The 18,546-nt window shown below is 47.5% G+C and overlaps 1 protein-coding gene across 30 annotated transcripts in view; it reads left to right on the top strand.

The window, feature by feature from the left end:
- The window catches only part of JAKMIP3 (Janus kinase and microtubule interacting protein 3), a 72,058-nt gene that overhangs the window by 8,512 nt on the left and 45,000 nt on the right, over positions 1-18,546 (top strand). For 28 of the 30 annotated variants that reach the window (XM_067001033.1, XM_067001037.1, XM_067001031.1 and 25 more), the window contains exon 2: positions 15,281-15,426. The gene's annotated coding sequence lies outside the window, so the exon portion shown is untranslated. Of the gene's footprint in view, positions 1-5,399; positions 5,597-5,771; positions 6,201-15,280; positions 15,427-18,546 lie in introns of those variants that run through there. The other 2 variants (XM_067001026.1, XM_067001025.1) reach the window with 2 other exon arrangements.

Below are 18,546 nucleotides of genomic sequence, written 5' to 3'. Positions count from 1 at the left end.
GGGGTTGGCCCCTTGCTAAGATACCTGTGGGTAGTTTAACAGTGGCTTACAGTCCTGGCCTGATTAGATGTGGTAATTGTTTATTAAGCAAAAATGTAGTGGGGAAGCAAAGAGCCCAGCAAGTGGGAAGTACTGCACGTGTGAAGGATGGGAAGGAGAGGAGCGCTGGGGACATGCTGGAGCCGTCCTGCAAGGCGTGTGTGTGGGTAAGGGCGTCCCAACGAGTGCCTGGTGTGGGCAGCTGGTGCTGGGCTCGTGCCCTCCTGGGGCAGAGCCAGTGCTGCTGGCAGCTCGGGAGAGCTGAGACTCCGTGGTCTGGCTGGGAAGTCTGGACTTTGCTGGGGAGGAGGAAACCACAGGAGCTAATCTTTTCTGTTTCCACTCCACTGCCACGGTCTACAGCACTAGAGAGAGGTGTGTACGGAAGGAAATGATGCGGGCTTTAGGACAGTGGCCTTGTAGTGCGGCTTGGTTTTGCCGTGCAGTGTCTCTAGCAGCCTCCTAGGAGGAGCATCACGAGTGGGGATGAAATGATCTTCGTGGCCCACGGTGCACTCCCTTTTCTAGATCAGGACTGATGCCAGCTGGGCGTTTTCTGTTTGTGCAGAGTTCGTGGGGAAGAAAAAGATGCAAACAGTTCCTTTCACCAGCTGAAGCTGGAAGGCCGAGATGCTCAGCAGGAGCAGCTTTGCAGCAGCACTGAGTGCTGACGGAAAATCTGAAATGGCTTCCAACAAGCAAAGCGTTTGTTCACTGGCGTCGGCCTGTTTATTTTTACTGTCAAGGAGTAGGCATCTGTAACAGAACAAAATTAGTTGTCCTTCTGACCACGGTAACTCTGCTTTCCATCCCTCTGGTCTGATGCTGTCAGAACTGTTTGGGTGTGTTTTACTGTGAGGGCAGTAACAGGTATGTGAGGGGAAAAAATGTTGCTGATTAACTTGGGGGGGGTGAATAAACATGAACTAAAGAAAAATAGGTGCTTCTGCTAAAAATATTACTGTCACTTAAAAATAAGTCACTCAGCAGCTGCATTTGACACTGCAGACATGAATATTTTTCCTTCTGCTTATATTTCTGTGTCAATCAACAAAGAGTGACATCAAGTAGTATCAGTCAGCTCGAGAGTAGATGTACCTCCTGGGAAGGGATGTCGACATAGAGATAGAGGTACGTGCAGATCTGCAAATCACGAGTGAAAGATAAGGAGTAAGAAATGCAAGGATTTCTTAAAACAACAGATGTATCTCTGGAACAGTTTGATGGCATGACTGTATGCCAGCTCCAAATGAAACCAGATAATTCAGCTGCTAATAAAAACTGCCCTGAAAATTGTGAGGCACATTGCTCCTGCCTCCAGCCAGCCCTTGGGCGTGATGCCTCATCTTTTCACTTACTTTAGCACTCTTTTTCTTCTCTTTATCACTTACTTACATGTTGCTGTCTATAAGAACATATTTGGTAACTCTGGGCTGTAATTTATGAGCGTTGGAAATATTTTCTGTTCTGGTTTCCTTCATTTCAGCCGTGGTGTGGCAGCCCCTGTGCCTGCACTCAGCTCCGGGCACACCAAGTAGGGCTCAGACCGACCCGCTCCGGAGCTGAGGCGTTTTTGGAGCACTCTGTAGTGACCCGAGACCCCTGCCTGCTCCGGGCGGTTGGCTTTAGTTGCGTTTGGTGCCACAGCCTGGCCTCCCTGACCGTGCCAAAGCTGCCTGGCAGCGGCTCGGTGACGGCCTCAGCTCCTCTCTCACCTCTTGTAGCTGGCAACCAGCGGCACTGAGCACCGTGCCCACCTGCGGGGTAATTAAAGAATTAATTCTGAACAAAGCCACTGGGTATTTGAAAATGTAGGCTGGGACCCACTGCTAGGCACTGAGATGTAGAGGTAGACCCAACTGCCCGGGGTACCGGGGGAGATCTTGCCCCTTGACCTTCTTGTGAACATGGTTTTAATGCTTGGAGAATGTGCTAAGGAGTTTGGTGCTGGGTATGGCTTGTACGTTTCGGATTGCTATGGCTGGTTTAAGTAATGCCATGCTGAAAAACTATTCTTTTTATCTAGGTATGCACTCATGTGAGCTTTATGTAGAGTTTAGGTAAAGAGTATAAGCTCTGGGAAAAGGGAAGTCAAATTGTACGAAAGACAAACTTGTTTTCGTACAAAGATTTTTTTTGCCCACTATGTTCTGCGCTATAGGCCTGAAATGTTCTGTCTCGTTAACAGCAATAATTACTATTTTGCACAAAGGACCTAGATATATGCTTGTCTGATATAAATCTATTCCTTACAAGCAGGAAAACAGATGGCAAATAGGCAACAGACCACTTCCCCACATGAGCACTTAGGGAACAGTAGGTGATAACGTGCAAAAGCCTGGATGCTATTTAAAAAAAGGCAACTTTGGTTTATCAGTGACTTTTCATTAAACTTAGCTTTGGTTCACCAGGTCAGGGTTGTGAATATGAACATAATTTCATGGGCGCTTAATTCATATTAATGTGACTCATCTATTTCAAGTAACAAAAGTGCAAGCTTGGGTCTCTGAAGCTTTCTCAGAGTTCCAAGCTCCAGTTTGACTCATTTTGAGGCATTAATTCAAGTTAGGTCCAGCTAAAAATCAATTATTTACTACAGCAAAATCTTGGGCATCAGTCACTCAGGTGGGATTAGTAGCAATTACTTGTTACAAACATTTAATTATTTTATTTCTGTTGTTTGTTTGTTTGTTTTCCATATAGAAGTTCAAACCAGTTTTCTTCAACAACTCAAAAAAGTTCTAGGCCATTATTTTTGGAAAATGTCTTGTGGAGTAAATCTTAAGAGCCTTACGTTAGACTGCTTTTCAGAAGTATGTGACTGTCTTCATGGTGACTCATTCACGAGGAGAGGACTGGAAAGGAGCACGTAGAGTCAAAGCTGTTCGAAAATACCACGTTTGGCAGGCTTGCAGTGCCTCTTCGCAGGTTTAATGTGGATTCTGAAATCTTTGTGATGTTGAACTCTGGGACATAGTGGTTTTGTTGTTGTTTAGTTTGGTTTTTATTTTCAACCACGTCTACTTAAAGACAAAACATGGAAATTTATCTTCAGCATTTGCTGCTAAGTCGTCAGAGAAGATAAAGGCCAAAGAGGAACAAAATTTACAGGTCCCTTTGTCAATAGCAGGGAAGAAAATTCCCGCTTCCTGGTTCGGTGCGAAGCTTTCCTCTCCCTTCTTGCCTCAACTTGCTGGAGCTGACCAGGGCAGGGCAGGGAGAGGTCTACTCCTTGTCCTGCCCAGTTTTTAGGTAATATTTTGTTTTGTTATACTTTATTTTTTAAAGTGCAAATTGCACATAAACTGTTCAGAGCTTTGTGGGCTTGGTCCTGCCCTTGAGGTAGTCACTGGCAGGGGGAGGATGGTGGTGGTCACCGGCAGCATCGGTGGGTCCGGCTGGGCTGGGGGTGTGCTGGAGGCAGGCTGGGTCTTGCCCAGCTTCCTCTGAGGTTCTGTTCCTCCCTAAAGAGAGCCTACATTAACAGAAAAAGGGGAAAAAATGGCTTCGTTCATATGCTGAACTGAGACATCTCAGATGGGTTTTTCCTTTTCCTTCTTTCGCCCTTTAAGTTCCACCCAAACAGAACAAAAACTTATCGCTTGACATTCCTTCTGGAGGAAAATGTTTAAAAACAGGCCTTTTAAACTCTTATTTTTAATTAAATGTAAGCAACTCTAACACACATTTTAGTTTCATTTTTACATCATAATTGCAGTTTTATCTTAATATTTTGACTAAAATGATTGAGAAATAAACCCAGCAAAAAAATTCTTCCCTCTGCGAATTTCATCACTGTAACCCTGTGCTTCAGGCATTGCCTTTTGCGTACAGTCTTTGAGCTCTCCATGTAAATACAATTCACCAGGTAGTCTACAGCAAAGTTTCTGCCCTTAAGGTGTGTTTGCCAAATGAGTGTGGGAGGGCAGGGGTGCAGCCACGGCCCACTGTGCCTCAGGGGAGGCTCCCCAGGCCGTGGAGGAAAGCTGTCTCTGTTCAAATGCAGCCAGCCAGGGCGACGATCCCCGCGGGTGGCCTGGGCACACCTTGCCCAGCCCCGCGAGCCGCCGGCTGGGGCTTGCTGCCCGTTACGTGCCTGGAGAGCGGGCGGCGTGGGCAGCCGTGGGCAGCCGCTGCTCCTCCGCACAGGGGCTGTGGCCTGGGGAGCTCGTGGGGAGCCAGGAACAGCAATTCCCCCTGGACTCGAGGCACAGATGCTTGTGCCCTCAGAGGCCCTGGGTAAAACCTGTTTTCTTTATCCTTTGATACGTACACATGCAAAAAAATTGTCAAGCAGTGTGGGTCAAACCAAAATTAGTTTTCTCGGTTTTGTTTTTTCTCTTTAATGTGTGCTATGAAGAGAAGCAGGCAGGGAAGAGAAGGGTGAGACGAGGCAGAGACAAACTTTGATCAAAGGAAATGTCTGTTTAGCTCACACCAAGATCTTTTATTTGCACCTGGAGGATGTAACAAAAACAAGGCAGTGGTAGTCAGGAGGCAGACTATGCACAGAACCAAGGAGGAAGAAACAGAGGTGTCACAGCCCTTCCTCGGCCCTCTCCACCTGCACAATGGGGCGTTGCTGTAGGTAGCACATCCTTATGGTGGCCCTGGGGGCCCTCTGCCTGCCGGGGGTGTGCGGGGGGGGTGCGCAGGGAGCTCGGGCGCTCCCCAGGGGGCTGCAGCTCTTGCTATTTTAAATTGTGGTTTTGTGGCCCTTCAGGCAAATATTGACTTTTCTTTTTTAATTCACCTTGCAGTCTACCACATGCCATGAAAATTTTCTTTGTTTTCTTACCAATTCACCCATTTAATCCATTCTAAAACTCTGTGAGTGAATATTTGAAGCTCTCAGTGATAAACACCCACCCAGCTGTAGCTGATCTTTAATGTTTTAATTGTTTGAACGTATTTATGGCTGCAGAGGGACATGAGAGCTGTGCAGCCGTCCTTTCTGCACCTCTGGGCTGCGGCTGGGGTCCTGCTGTCTCAGCAGCCTGACGGTCAGGGGGTTTGTAACCGGGGCTGTCCTAGATCCATCCGGATCTGCAGGCTGTGGCCATGACTCAGTTGTACTAGCACTGAAAGAAACACACGAAAAATCTGTCTGTGTAAATAGCATCAGCATTCTTGCTTTAATTAAAAAATTGAAGTGAAAGCCTACATAACTGAAGTATATACAAAGCTGAAATGCTGCAGACTTGACACAGGCTGAACTCTCAGGCAGCTCTTGGTTCGGTGCTTCTGGAAGGAAGCTTTCAGCTTTCATTCTCCATTGTAATGGGCCAGCTATCCATGGGCACGGTTGCACCTATTGCACTCCAAGGGCCGGGTTCTCAGGAAGGGCAGTGGCAGGGCTGGGGCTGCGCTCTCCCCACGCTGAGCATCCGCTGTGAAAGCCAGCAGCGCCTCACAGCCTGCCACGCACCGCAGCCCTGCTTTTTCTCTTGCACTCGGTATGGGCAATTATTACCAAATGGACTTTATGGTGGCACTGGCAAAATCTTTCCCGTCTTTGTTTTAAGATGAGGTTGAAAACAAACGAACAACCGAGTCGGTGAGTCAGTTCTCTGTTACCTGGTCTGACGGGGAGGGGGGTACCTCGGGTAAGGACAACAAGCCCCGGGGCTGATGCAGGGGCGCCGGGTCAGGGGGGCGCCGGGTCAGGGGGGCGCCGGGTCAGGGGGCGCCGGGTCAGGGGGTGCCGGGTCAGGGGGCGCCGGGTCAGGGGGTGCCGTGCCGGGGGTGCCGCTCTGCGGGCGGGCAGGCGGCGGGTGCGGGGCTCAGCCCGGCCGCGCTCCTGCAGGCTGCGGGGACCCGGCTGCTGTCGGCTCCGAGGCGGAGCGGCGGGGCTCGGTGCTAGCGCCGTGATGCTGCCTCTCCTCAGGCACGCCGCAGGCAGGGGGTGAGGGTTTCTCCTCCTCGCCCGGCCTGCTTCCCACGCGGGCTGGCGCTCGGTTCGCCCCAGCTGCTTCCCGCTGCCCGACGGCGGGCGGCCGGGCAGGGCTGGGCGCGGACAGCCCGGCGGGGACCCCGAGCGCCCGGCGGAGCGGCGGCACGGGGCGCGGCGCAGCTCCTCCCCGCAGCCCTCGGCGAGCTCCGGGCCGCGGCTGCTGAGTCACGGCCCCGGCGGCCGGGCGGCGCCGCCGCACCCAGCGCAGGTGAGGGGGGCCCGGGGGGCGGCCGGGGGCGGCTCCGGGGGGCCGGGGGGGTCGGGCCGGCCCCGGCAGCCCCCGTCGGGATGGAGCCGGGGGGGCCGGGGGGTGCCGGGGGGGCTGGGGGACGCCGGGCGCGCCGCCCAGGTGCGCCCCGCAGGCAGCGGGGAACGAGCCCGGGGCCCCTCCCGCTGCCCCGGTCCCCGCTGCCCCGGTCCCCGCTGCCCGAGGTCTCTGCAGCTGCAGCCTGGTGCTTTTGCAGCCCTCGCACTTGTTTATCTGCTGGAGCTGCAGCAGCCTTATTTATTCGTGCTGTTACACGGCGTTGCTGTGGTCCAGCTGCACAGCCGGAGGCTGTTCGCTTCCCGAAGCTTGTCCATCTTCCCTCCTGCGGCCACGGAGCTGGGAGCGAAATGGAGGGAACCAGCGGGTGTGGGAAGCAGGGAGCTGGCCTTTCAGAAAGCTCGCCGGCTTTCCTGACCAAGAGAAGCTGCAGGTGGTACCTACAAGTGGGAGCGTTCTGGTCACCGTTAAAATGCAACATCTGGCTTTTGAAAACAACGCTGTCCTGGTGAACTACTGCTAAGATGTAAACTGTTTAGGTGGAAAAATAATCTCCGGCCATAATTTCAGATATAAGCATGGAAATTGAACTGGCAGTTGCTCGTAAATTGCAGGTTTGCATTTTGCAAACAAAAACATTTCAAAAGCAAACATTAAACATCAGATGCCATGAATACATATATGTTTTCCATGGACTTTTAAAAAAAGCTATTAAAAAGTTCACAAAAATCTCAGCAATATCATCAGGGGCTGTGAATTTGGTGCTGCACTGATCAGCTCAGCTCGGTCTCCACAGAGGCCTTCCCCTCCCATCCCTCTTTTCTCCTTCCTCTCATCACCAAGCCCTGGGGCTCTTCCTCTTCCTCTCCTTGCCTCGGCAGGGCTGGCCCCACACCTTGGCTCCCATCTCACCATGGCACCTGTACAAACAGCTTTTATGCAAAGCGACAGGAAAGAAGAAATTATGTGATTTCAATACAGAAATGAAAAAAAGGAAACCAGAAGGGCAGGGGAAATAATCTCATTAAGTTGAAGGACCAAGAAACTTTGTTGTCTCTGCCCTAATGCCTGGCCTTGTCCTGCCTGATGCGCTTTGGACAAGGAAGGTCCAAAACTAAACCAGAAGCACTTTGCTGCTGTGCGGGGTGCAGGCCAGGCGGTCATTTTGTACTGGGAATCACAAACGTTTCTGCAAATTCTTTGAGGACAAAGTTTGCTGCTAACGTGAACTTCCTAGCCTTTTGGTTTTGTTTTTTAAGCAGCAGATCAGTTTTAGCTATTTTTCCTCCAAAAGCAAAGGAAAAATGGTGTGCAGAGACTGGCTGATGCCCAGACAGTTCGGACTTTGCAAGACTGCAGCAGCTGTGAAGGGCGTCTTGGGAAGGGAGCATGAACCTTGTAGCAGACAGGTCCCCGGGGCCTGCCAACGCCTGGGCACACACTGATTTTAGAGCAAGCACTCTGAAATGCCACGCCGAGTGTTGATGTTTGTTTGCATCTGACTTGGACTCCGAGATGATGCCGGTACTTATTAACAGCCGGGAGAGCCGCCCATCCTCCCCGGCTGCAGCCGGGGCTCTGCTGCCTTGCCGTGACATGGGAAGACGAAGCGTGGTGTGCTTCCTGTTGGGCGATTTAATTGGATGCGAGTTTAAAAACAAATGTGGAGACACGTTAGTTCTGTGGTGCTCAGCTGAGCTGGGATTTAGGTGAGGCATCACCCGAAATGAGGACAATCTCTGTCCTTCTCGTGATGCCGTGGTTAGCTGTGGGGCTGGACGGCCCTTTTTATGGCTGTTAGGGAGCGGGGTGTCGCCCTGCACGGGGCTGCAGGCTGCGTGAGCTCAGCTCAGGGGGCTGGCTCAGCCCTCCCTGCACCCCCGAGCTGCTCGGTGCATGGCCAGGGCTCTGACAGGGGCTGCGGAAAGCAGGGCCAGGAGCCAAACGGTAATCCTGACTGAGACAGCAAGTGAGGATGCTGGTGGAGCCTGCTGAGCCTTGGCTTGCAGTTATTTTCTGATGTGCTCTGGGTTATGTGGGGAGAACGCTTTAGAGAAGTGAAGCAACGTGCAGATCGAGCTGTGTGTCCAGGGCTGTGTACCAACGGTATCTCACTACGAGCAGCGATGCTGGGCCTCACAAACTGCATGTGGCTGAAAATGAAGTCAAACTGCAGCGATTTTTACTCTAAGCCTCTTAAAAACAACAACAAAAGAAAGCAAAAACCAACCGCGAAAACAAACGCCATGCACTACAAAGGCTGTATAATTTTAATGATTTTTCTTTTATTCCTTTTAGTATCCATTCCTAGAGCACATAAAAGCTGAAAGAGGGAGGGGCAGCGAGGCTCCCAGTGCTGTGCCCTGGCGGGCTGATGGAGGTGCTGTGTGAGCAGCCCGAAATAGCTCTCCTCCATGTTCTGCTTTCCCGTTTTCAGCAGGTCGCCTTGGAGAGTTTGTGCTGCTGGATGTTTTCTTACCAGGGAGCAGAAGCTCCGTTGCCAGCCACGTGCTAGCCCAGGGAATGCTCAATTTCTTCATTTGTAAGGGATTTATGTATGTATATCCAAAGCAAGGGTTTCAAAGCAACTATTTATTTCATTTTTTTTTCTGTCTTGGCAATATGTGGGAGGCATTTGCAGCAAAACCTGTTGCTCTGATGCATTTGTTACTCGACCTGCTCCCATGGAGGCTACGTAGCATCGCTGTACCTTTCCTAGGCGCTGTGACAGGTCCTGCTGGCGCTGGATGCCATCAGCTCCGCCGCTGTCACCCTGCGGCCGGTGGCTCATGCAGGGCAGGGTGAGGGCTCTGCTCAGAGCAGCAGCATTTGTCTCTCGGGGTGGGTTTGGCTTGTGGTGGTTTGATGGCAGGAGCAGCAGGATGACAGAGGAGTGCTGCCAGTGTCTGCAGTGCGCTGTGCAAAAGGGAACACTTGTCTGTCTGCTGTGAAATCGTGTAACTACCTCCTGCCAATGCCCCTTAATAACGTCGGGTGGCTTCTCGTGCTTGCATTATTGTGAAAAAGTAAATGAAACATTCTTTTCACCTTCATGATATCAGTCATTTATAGCTGCCTGTTTAATGTCTCTTCAAAAAATCACAGGCCTTGATTCTCTTGTTACCTGGCTGTACCTTTTACGTTCCTTTTGGATGAATATTACTGTAATCACGAGTACCTACCACTTATCCTTCTGCAGCATTATAATGCTTTTCATCTTGTTTCCTGCCTCCTGCTATTAAAATCTAATATCTTATTTACCTAGCTGCATGCACAACAGATGTCCTCAATGATGACTTGATCTTTCCTCCTAAACCTCTGTCTGCAGGATATGTCAAAATGTATTTTTAAATATGGATTATCTTGTACTTTCCCGCATTGAATTTCATGTTGCTTAGTTACTTAATTTCCTAGTCTGTGGTTATTGTTTTAGTTTTCTCTTCCCTTTTCTTGCTTTATATTCCTCTCTCATCTCGATTGACCTAAATAATCCTCTGTTATCAGCAGATTTTGATATCCCACCCTTTACTCTTTTTACAGGTCGCCAGCAGAATATCAAACACTGCCAGCCCTGGCTCTGGTCCTTGGAGCCCTCAGCTGGGAATCTCTCCGTCTCAGCGGTTGTTCCTCCTTTGTTTCAATCCCCCACCCATGCCTAGACTTTGTTATACATCATCTTACTAAACCTTCTTAAGCAGTTAATTGCGTAAGCATCCAACCCTAAAGTATACATTGTGAAACCGAGGCTCAGGTTTACGTTCTGGCATCCTTTACACATTTACATGCAGGGTTTCTCTGAGGTCGTGTCTGCTGGCCCAGATTCAGCGCAGCCCGTGAAACCCTTCCGCCTGCTGGGAGCAGCTCTCTGCAGGTAGTCACAGTGTGTCTGCCTGGACGTGGACTCCTCTGGAGCTTGTGGGCTTGATGACAAGTGTTTGCCCAGTTCTTACCTATATTTTGTCAAAACTTTACCAGGCTCAGGCTGCAGCTGTACGGAGAGCATGGCTGTTGCCGTGCGTTACACTGCCCAGGTGCCCAGGAGAGGCACGGCTCCATCCTCCACCACTGCAGACCCGGCCGCTGCGGTGGCAGCAGTGGGCAGGAGGGCAGAGCCCTGCGGTTCCTTGTGCCCGCAGGCAGAGAGCGGAGCCGCCGCTCCCAGCACAGGCTGCTCCCGCTGTGAGGAGCAGGGATCGGGCCGAAAGTCAGAAGCCAGATGGACACATCCTCTTAGCTAGAGATCGGTGCGGTGCAAGCCATGTGAGAAGCGACTTTCTCTGAAGGAGTAAGCGCAGAAGGCTCTAAGGCTGGAAAATCCTGGATTTAAATGCTAGATTACCCAGGTGCAACGCTAAGCAAACAGCTAGGAGAGAGCTCTTCCCTAGCCGTATCCTCTCTGTAAATGGAGGTGTTTGGGACAGTGTTCCCCCAGTTCTTCTATATAGCGTATTTCACAAAGAAAAGCAAAGCTATCGCTATTTCCATTCTGGACAAGCCCTTGGGAGGGAGAGGTCTGCATGTGAGTAGGTTCTCCCAAGGTAAGACCTCAGCAGGCCTTGCTGCCAGAAGATGCCACTCAGGATCGAGTGACTTAGTCCTTGGTGCTTTAAGGGCCAAAAGAGCAAGTGTGGTATTGCAGATTTCCTCTGTAGTGTGGTTTTTTTGTCGCTTGGCACTGTGTGGGCTAAGGAAGGCTGAGGAACTTCTGCTGGATGTCCTCCGGATCTGTGCTCCTAGCAGGAGGGTGAGGCAAGGCTTTGCATGGCCCTCAGCACAGCGGGGTGAAGGGATGCAGTAGGTGAACTCGGGCAGTGCTCAGGGGAATCCTGACAGCCTTTAAACAAGGATGACAGGGCTTGCGGGTGTTTTACTGGAGCCACTGTGAGTGCAGTGGATAGGAGCCCCGCACAATGACGCTGGGCACTTGGTGCCTCGGCTGCTGCCAGGCTCCCGTCTGCCACCTCTCAGCTCCTGTCCTCTGGAGGGCCAGGAGACTTCAGAAACTAGAAACATCAATTTTCTTTTTGGTGCTGTTTTCTCTCTATTTTTATTTGCATGGATTATACCGCATATATGAAATATCAAGTGGACAGTTCCTGCGCTCGAGCAGCATCCAGAGTTCAAGCATTGATGTCAAATTAACGGAGCTCCAAGACTACGAAGGGTGTTTGGGACCTGATTCCACTTGTGGATAGACCACAAGGTTTTGGCTCATTAATGTTTTATTTTGAAGCCATACTTGGCTTAGCTGAGAGATGAAGTCTTTCTCATCATTTGTGGTGGTATCGGGTACTTTAAGCTGTCTGCTTTCAGCACTGGTTTCTAAATGCAAATACTGAGAACCTGAGAGCAGACACTTTTGTTTGAAGGGAGCTAGATAAAGCAGGTGCTTTTTGTTGAAATAACCCGATTAAGGGATGCACGGCAAATTTTACTCTGTATTTTAGAATGGCAGGACTTAGCTGTACAAGAACAACAAATGTTCTTGTTATACTCAGTTATGTTAGCAGCCTATGCAGAAGTGTGCTGATTGACATTAACACATCCCGAGTTCTATGGACATCTTCAGTTTCTAGGGGGGTTTATATTTCATTTCATTTTTGCCTTTGCATATTGGTCCCTGGATGTCTTTTGATGGCAGTTGGAGCCACGTGTGTTACCTGGTGCCATCAGAGATTTAATTCTCTGTGTGCGTTGTCCTTCTTGGTCCAAGTCACAGGAGGCTGTGAAACGTGGTATAATTTCTATTGACTTTCTCATTGCACACACACGTGTACTTTTTTGGATGAACCACCTTCTGAGATGCTCATTCCAATTATTTTTACATTTGCTGCTGATTACATTTAGTGCAGCATTAGAAGGTTCAATCTACATGATCCCTGTTAGGAACTCTGTATCTTCAGCATGACAATGTATGTGAACTGAATGTGATTTTCCGTGGAAGTTAGCCTCTCTTCTGGCTGTTAGTCTTGGTTACAGAACTAAATAAGAGGTTACAGAGCTCCAGTGCTGAAAATAAGGTTTCCCTAAAGGACTGGATTCTTGACTTCATTTTAGATGGGTCTGGTTCTGCCATACTGAAAGGAAGTCTTAAACCCACTTACTGCTCTGTTGCACAAAACTGCAGAGAAATGGATATCTGCCTGCCAAGCAAATTGACTGGGAAGATTGATGGAGCATCTCAAATCAAATCAGCTTAAAAAAAAAAAAAGAGTAAAAATCAGATTATGGCTTTAAAATTCTCAGCCATGTATATCTGGTTAATGCATAGCCACCTATGAGCAGAAATCACCTTGACAAGGTCAGCAGCAGTGAAAAAACACTGCATCTGCATATCCTTAGCACGAAGTACCTCTGGTGACGTGCCTCTGGCCCGGGAAGGCTTTGCTCCACGGCACACGGGGCATGTCCTGCTCCTCGGCGTGGCCTTCCCTGCGTGCTCTGAGCATTTCCCTCCTAGTCACCGCTTTGCGTTTCTGTTCAGAGACACGAGCTCTGTTACTGCAAGGTTCAGTAGCCTTTCTGTTCCAGTATCTGGGAGGGTATTTTGCCTTTAGGATTTTATTCAGACATCTTCCAGGGCCTGGACTGAGTCAGGTTTGTTTGGTTGGTTTGTTTCATTTTGTTGTTTATTTTAAATCTTATTAATATTTTAAATTTGATTCAAAAGATTAAAATGTTTTTCTTATAATTGGAAATACGTACTTAGCCAGACAAAATAGGGGTATTCCAAGTACCGAGTACCTCAGTACTTAGCACGGATTAGAGGATGTGTTGGCCGTATAACACGCGTGTCAGTGGGGTTCTTTTCTACTGACCCGAGCGCCTGGGGCTCAGCCGTGACTTACAGGAGCACGTCTGAGTTCCGACCCCAAGCTGATAGATTATTTGCCAAAAAGTGGTTGGTCTAAATGGGCCCTTTGCGTACCAGAAGCAAATGGTAATTTAAGAAGCGGTGCTTTCCGTTAAAGCGTTCAGCTAGCTCTGCTGTCTGCATCCTCCTCTGCTAATTCCCCATCTTTTCACCCGCCCTTCCCCAGGCTGTGCCGGTGCGCGGGCTGGCGCTGCCGTGGGAGATGCTGTGCCGCTGCACCAGGACCAGGCGGAGGCTCTCAGGAAAAGAGCCGGGGCCTCCAGGGAGCTGGCTCCGCTCACCTGTCGCGTTCCTGGCTCTGAGGGTGAACACCAGCTCCGCATCCAAAGCCTCGCTGCCTCGCTCATCCCCAGAACCCATCTCATGCTGGCGGCACGCTGGGCTTGGCAGCCCATGGACGGGGCTGTGCTTGCTGAACTGGTGCTCGTGAGAAGTGCCTTTCAGGCCGTGACTTCCCACTACTTTAATGATGGGATCCTTTTAGTGAATGGCAAGTTTCCTGCTGACTTGAGTGGAACTTGGCTCAAGTGCCTAATTGACAGCCTGGTGAAATAAATGGAAAATGCATGATTTCAGAGGGCTGTGAGGGAGGCCACAAGGGGTTACGGCTGTTCCCGACTGCACTGTTTCTGTCTGGCATCTTCACCCCTTGCATAAATGCAGCCTTTCTAGATATGTAACGGAGCTGCTCTGTGGAGTTGTCCGACAATATATATCTATATAAATATTAAATCCTTTTCTAAAAGGGATTTTAGAATTCAGATTCTCCTAACAGGCAATTCTATGCTATTAAATTGTGCAGTATCAGGAATTGGGTATTTTGACACTATCTGTGAGAAGTCATCGATCACTTCATTAATAGGTGAATCATGAAACCTGTGAAAGCATATGAATTAATTAGTTATGCAGAGGTTTATTTTATACAGTGATCCCCAAAAATACTAGTGGTAAATTCAGTAGCTATTCTCATGTACTTTAAAAAAAAAAAAAAAAAGTTATTTTCTGTTATTCACTTAAATCTGTCCCCATCTATTTTATATTTCAATGCTTCTTAGTTACAGTTCATTTTGCTTCATGTGTGAGACCTTTTAGGTTTCTGTTACAAGCTTGTTGCATCACACACGAACAAAATACATAGAATTGAGACCTTAGTCTGGATATTACATTTCCAGCACCTTCAGTGCTCATATCACAGCAAGGTGTGGTAAGCTAAATACTGCAATCCTTATCTCCTCAACAGGGTTTACAAACAAGTAAAGGTTTGGTGCCTAGGAGTGTTTTCAGAGCGATGCGCGTTGTTCCTGTGGCTCTACAGGCACTGAACGTGCCTGCTGTAGCTTCCACGGGGCAGTGGGAAGCAAGTTCTACAGGGTGATGTGCTGCAGCTGAACTCGGTGCTACTCAGGCTCAGAACTGCTGTTCTGAATGTGCAAAGCCTGGCTTTTTAACTAAAACTCATAGTAGTAACACCTTTGTTTTGTCTCTTGTATCCGTGTATAACTTCTTTTGTGCGACTCTCTCTTCCCTTGGAGAAGACGCAGTCTTACACTGCTCTCCCGTCTCCCAGTGTGTTTTAAGCGATGGTACAAAGACGCGGAGGAAACCCAACAATTAGAAAGCACTGCTCTCACCGAACCGTCCAGAGCTCTCATGTATCAAACTGCTGGCTTCCTTCAGGAGGGAAAGTAAAACTGAGTTAATAACCCCAGAGCACATAAATAAAAGCTGGTTCTGGAAATGATTCCCTTTCCTATGCTATTATGTTATAATGTGATAGAAATCTGTGTACTTAAAATAACTGCAGCTAATTGGGTAACAATATTTATAAATGACTCTGTTGTGTTCATTACGATTTTGCCAGTCCAGTTCCTATAGTTAATATTTGTTTAATGCTCCCCACTTCAAATACTGAGAAGCCTCATTGTGTGATACTGAGAACCAAATGTTAGGTCATGGTAATGTGCTGTTTGAACAGCTTTTCTTTTCTGCGCTCATTTGTCATCTCTAAATTGGACATCACTCTCTGTTTCACCTTCTCTAACAAAGTTCTTGCCAGAAGCCAGAAGAGCAGCACGTTGCCTCTTCAGTTACTTTAATACAGACCTCCCTTTTACCAGAATTTACTAAAAGCTCTCTTGGTCTTTCCCAGGGACCATCTTCCCACCTGAGACCATGCCATCAGGCTCGTACGTGATTCCATGAAATTTTGGACACCCAGCCCTCACCGGGACTGCCCACATCGACCAGATGTTTGGGGGAGAGGAAGGGTGCTAATCCCCAGCGCTGCTGTCTTCGGTGGGTACTCCGGCCTGTCCCTGCTAAGAGGGTCAGAAAAAGTCTCCAGAAAGTCTGTCTGTTTGATCATATTTTTGCTTTCTTTCTTAATCAGCTTATGGGCCAAGGGGCCTGCTCCCCGTTAAGTAAGGTGGGCTGAAATTAGGGAGCAGAATCTCAGCAACTGTCAAGACAAGGTAATTTAAACTAATAAGCAAACAGGTCTGAAGTAATCTGATCCCCAGAGAATAAACTTCGGGGAGGGGTGAATGAACAGCTTTGCATTAGAGCTTGATGGGCATTTAACAACTTGCGATTGATTTTCATGCAGGAGATTTGTCTTTCCATTCAAATTCTTGTTTGTTGCTGTTAAATGTAAATTTTTATATCAGTGTAGGACTGGGCACACATCTAGTTATAAAAGAAAAAAAAAATGTGACAAAAATATATTTTGTTCACTTGGAAAGCCATGGTCAGGCTAAAGAAAGGCTCTGCTTCCCATCAGTGTCCTTCCATGCTGTCCAGTTCCACAATGCTGAGTTTGCTGAGGATGAATCATTCTGAAAATTAGTCTTATTTATGAAATCTAAAATGCAATGTTTTTGTTGCCACAGTAGAGTCTGTTATTTACAAACTCATTTATAAATCGAATAAATCCAAGAGCTGAAATTCTTTTATAACTGTGCTGCAATTAAATGCTGCCTTTTGCTCTCTCAAATCCAGCTGTGTTGTGTGTTCATGCAGAAGAGGGCTGGAGAGGTAGCATTAAATAGTTAGTTATTTAGGGATGTTAATAACATGCTTAAAAGGTTTCTATAAAGTGCTTTTGGATCATACGACGCCATCTGTGTTACAGTTGATTGTAGTTAATTATACAGGGATGAATTCCTTGGGAAAATGGATGGCATTGCTCAGACAGTTTGTTTGTGATCAAGATAATGGAATGACACAACATTAAGCTGACAGAATTAAGTCTGAAATGCACTCCTCGCTAATAATCCTAGACAAATCAGTGAAATTATTCTGAGTTGCTCCAGTTTAACTGAGAATTTGGATAGGTGTATTTTTGTTATATTATAATAACTTCAATGTATTTTTGTACCTAAAGTACTGAAGACTATCTAAGGAAAAAGGAAAATTATCTTCCTACATAATAGTTACTGTTTCTAACTTATATAATTTCTTTACTTTCAGCAGTTTAGCCATAAGAGATGTAAAAGTAAGAAAGGTGGCCTGCTTAGATAATGTTAAACTTGTGGTGTTAAAATACCAGGCTCTGCCTGTTCAGATTTAGTAACAATTAGGTCTTCCAGTACTTAAATTTTATTACTCTCTGTTGTATTTACTATAAACTATTTATTAACTATGTAGGCTATTCATAGATTGGGCAGCCACCTATGTCTTGCTTTAAAAAAAAAAAAAAACACTTAAAATTTATTATGAAAAATCAGTGGTTGGGGTTTATATGTGTGTGCATGTGATGCAGGCAGGTAAACAATGCATGTGTAGCTTACAGGGTTCAGGACTTTGCTTTGGATTCTGTAACTGTGGTCCACCCATCCATGAATTAAAGCTAACAGTGGGTGAGGGATTAATCTTTGAGGAAAAATTCAGGTCAGTCAGGATTTGACATGTGTTCGTTAAAGCTGTTGTTGGAATTGATCTAATCCTAAGCAAAACTTTGGCTAGACTTCCATCTGCAGAAGCTCATTACTGTGTGGTGGTGGGTTTTGCCTTTTTTTTTTTTTTAACCAGTTACTGTGTCATCAAATTTAAGTTTTAGAAGTTGTTCCATGCTGGGAAATATTGTGTTTGTTTTTCCCTATGGAAACTGAGCTTTACCCTAGAACAGCTAATTGTCGAGAAGTATGTGCACTTGGTAGGTGCACAAGGGTAGTCCACAGGGGACTTGCTGGCATACAGAAGCGTGCACTAGCTCTTTTCAGAGTGGAAATCTTCAAGACAAGATGCTGTTTCCTAGTCAGCACAGCACTTGGTTAGAAGCAGGGCCCTGAATTTAAGTCTTCTGCATCCTGAATTCGTACCCTGTGTGCTTGAGCTTTACTTTGCTGTCTTCTGCCAGATTTCATGCACGTTTTGTTTTAAGCCTGAAACTTTCTCAGCAAAAGTGCGGTTGAGACAAATATTGGAAGTTTAAGTTGAGATAACTGCATTTGGTCTTCTTAAAAAAAAATAAGCTGAGATGAGTTTGATTATATGTTTATAAATATATGTATATATAAAATACGTATATAATATGTATATGTTCATAGTCGCACTAAGTTAAGGTTGCATGGGATAATCAGGGATCTGTGAACTCTGGAAAGTGCTCTAGAGTTTATTGGTACAGGTCGCTTCTGCTAAAAACGGGGATTCAAAGAAATGAGACTTTACATGGCTTCCCTTTTAAAAAATGGTCTGTCATTCACTTCCTATGCTGGTTTCACTACTGAAGCTCAGCAAAGCACAGTCCAACACCAGGTTAAGGTCTGAGTATCACACCAAACGTACTCCCTTCCTCCTCCTTAATCCCTCCCTTCCCAGGTCTGGCGAGCCCGGGGTGACCCTGCCCTCCCTGCGGCAAGGTGCCGCCCTGCTGGGGCCACGCCATCCTCCTGGGATAGGGATAAGGTCAGCCCGGGCTGGCGGGACAGCAAACCGCCCTAGGAGCTAGTGCCAGCTCGCGTGGAGCTTGGTTCTGTCACAGATATCGCTGCTGGGGTTTGCCCATGCATGGGCTAGCGAGGCTTGAACCCTTTTCTGCTCGATGGCAGAGTTCACGTCCTGAAGGTTATCTTGCAACTGCTGTCATGGCAGCTTTGTCATGTCAAACTGCATTAACCAAATTTGTTTGTTTGTTTTTCAATTTAATGTAACATTTAGTTTTCAATTTTAACTACTTTTCAATCACGAGAGAGTTGCACAGTAAATTATCATGTCTGAGGCATAAAAAAACAGCCCAAACCCAGTACTTTGGCCCAGCATGAAACAACCTTTCAGAGGATGGCCAATTTTCTTTTATTCAGATCTATAAACTGTTGAAATTTGAAGTGAAAAACTGAGATTACTCAAGAAGAGCTTCCCCGTATCAGGAAGTGGGAACTCAACCATATCAAACATATATGTCTGTGGCTGAGTTGC

Source organism: Anser cygnoides, chromosome 7 (genome assembly GCF_040182565.1).
Source record: "Anser cygnoides isolate HZ-2024a breed goose chromosome 7, Taihu_goose_T2T_genome, whole genome shotgun sequence".
NCBI classification, from domain to species: Eukaryota; Metazoa; Chordata; class Aves; order Anseriformes; family Anatidae; genus Anser; species Anser cygnoides.
This window is presented reverse-complemented; position numbering and strand designations above follow the sequence as displayed.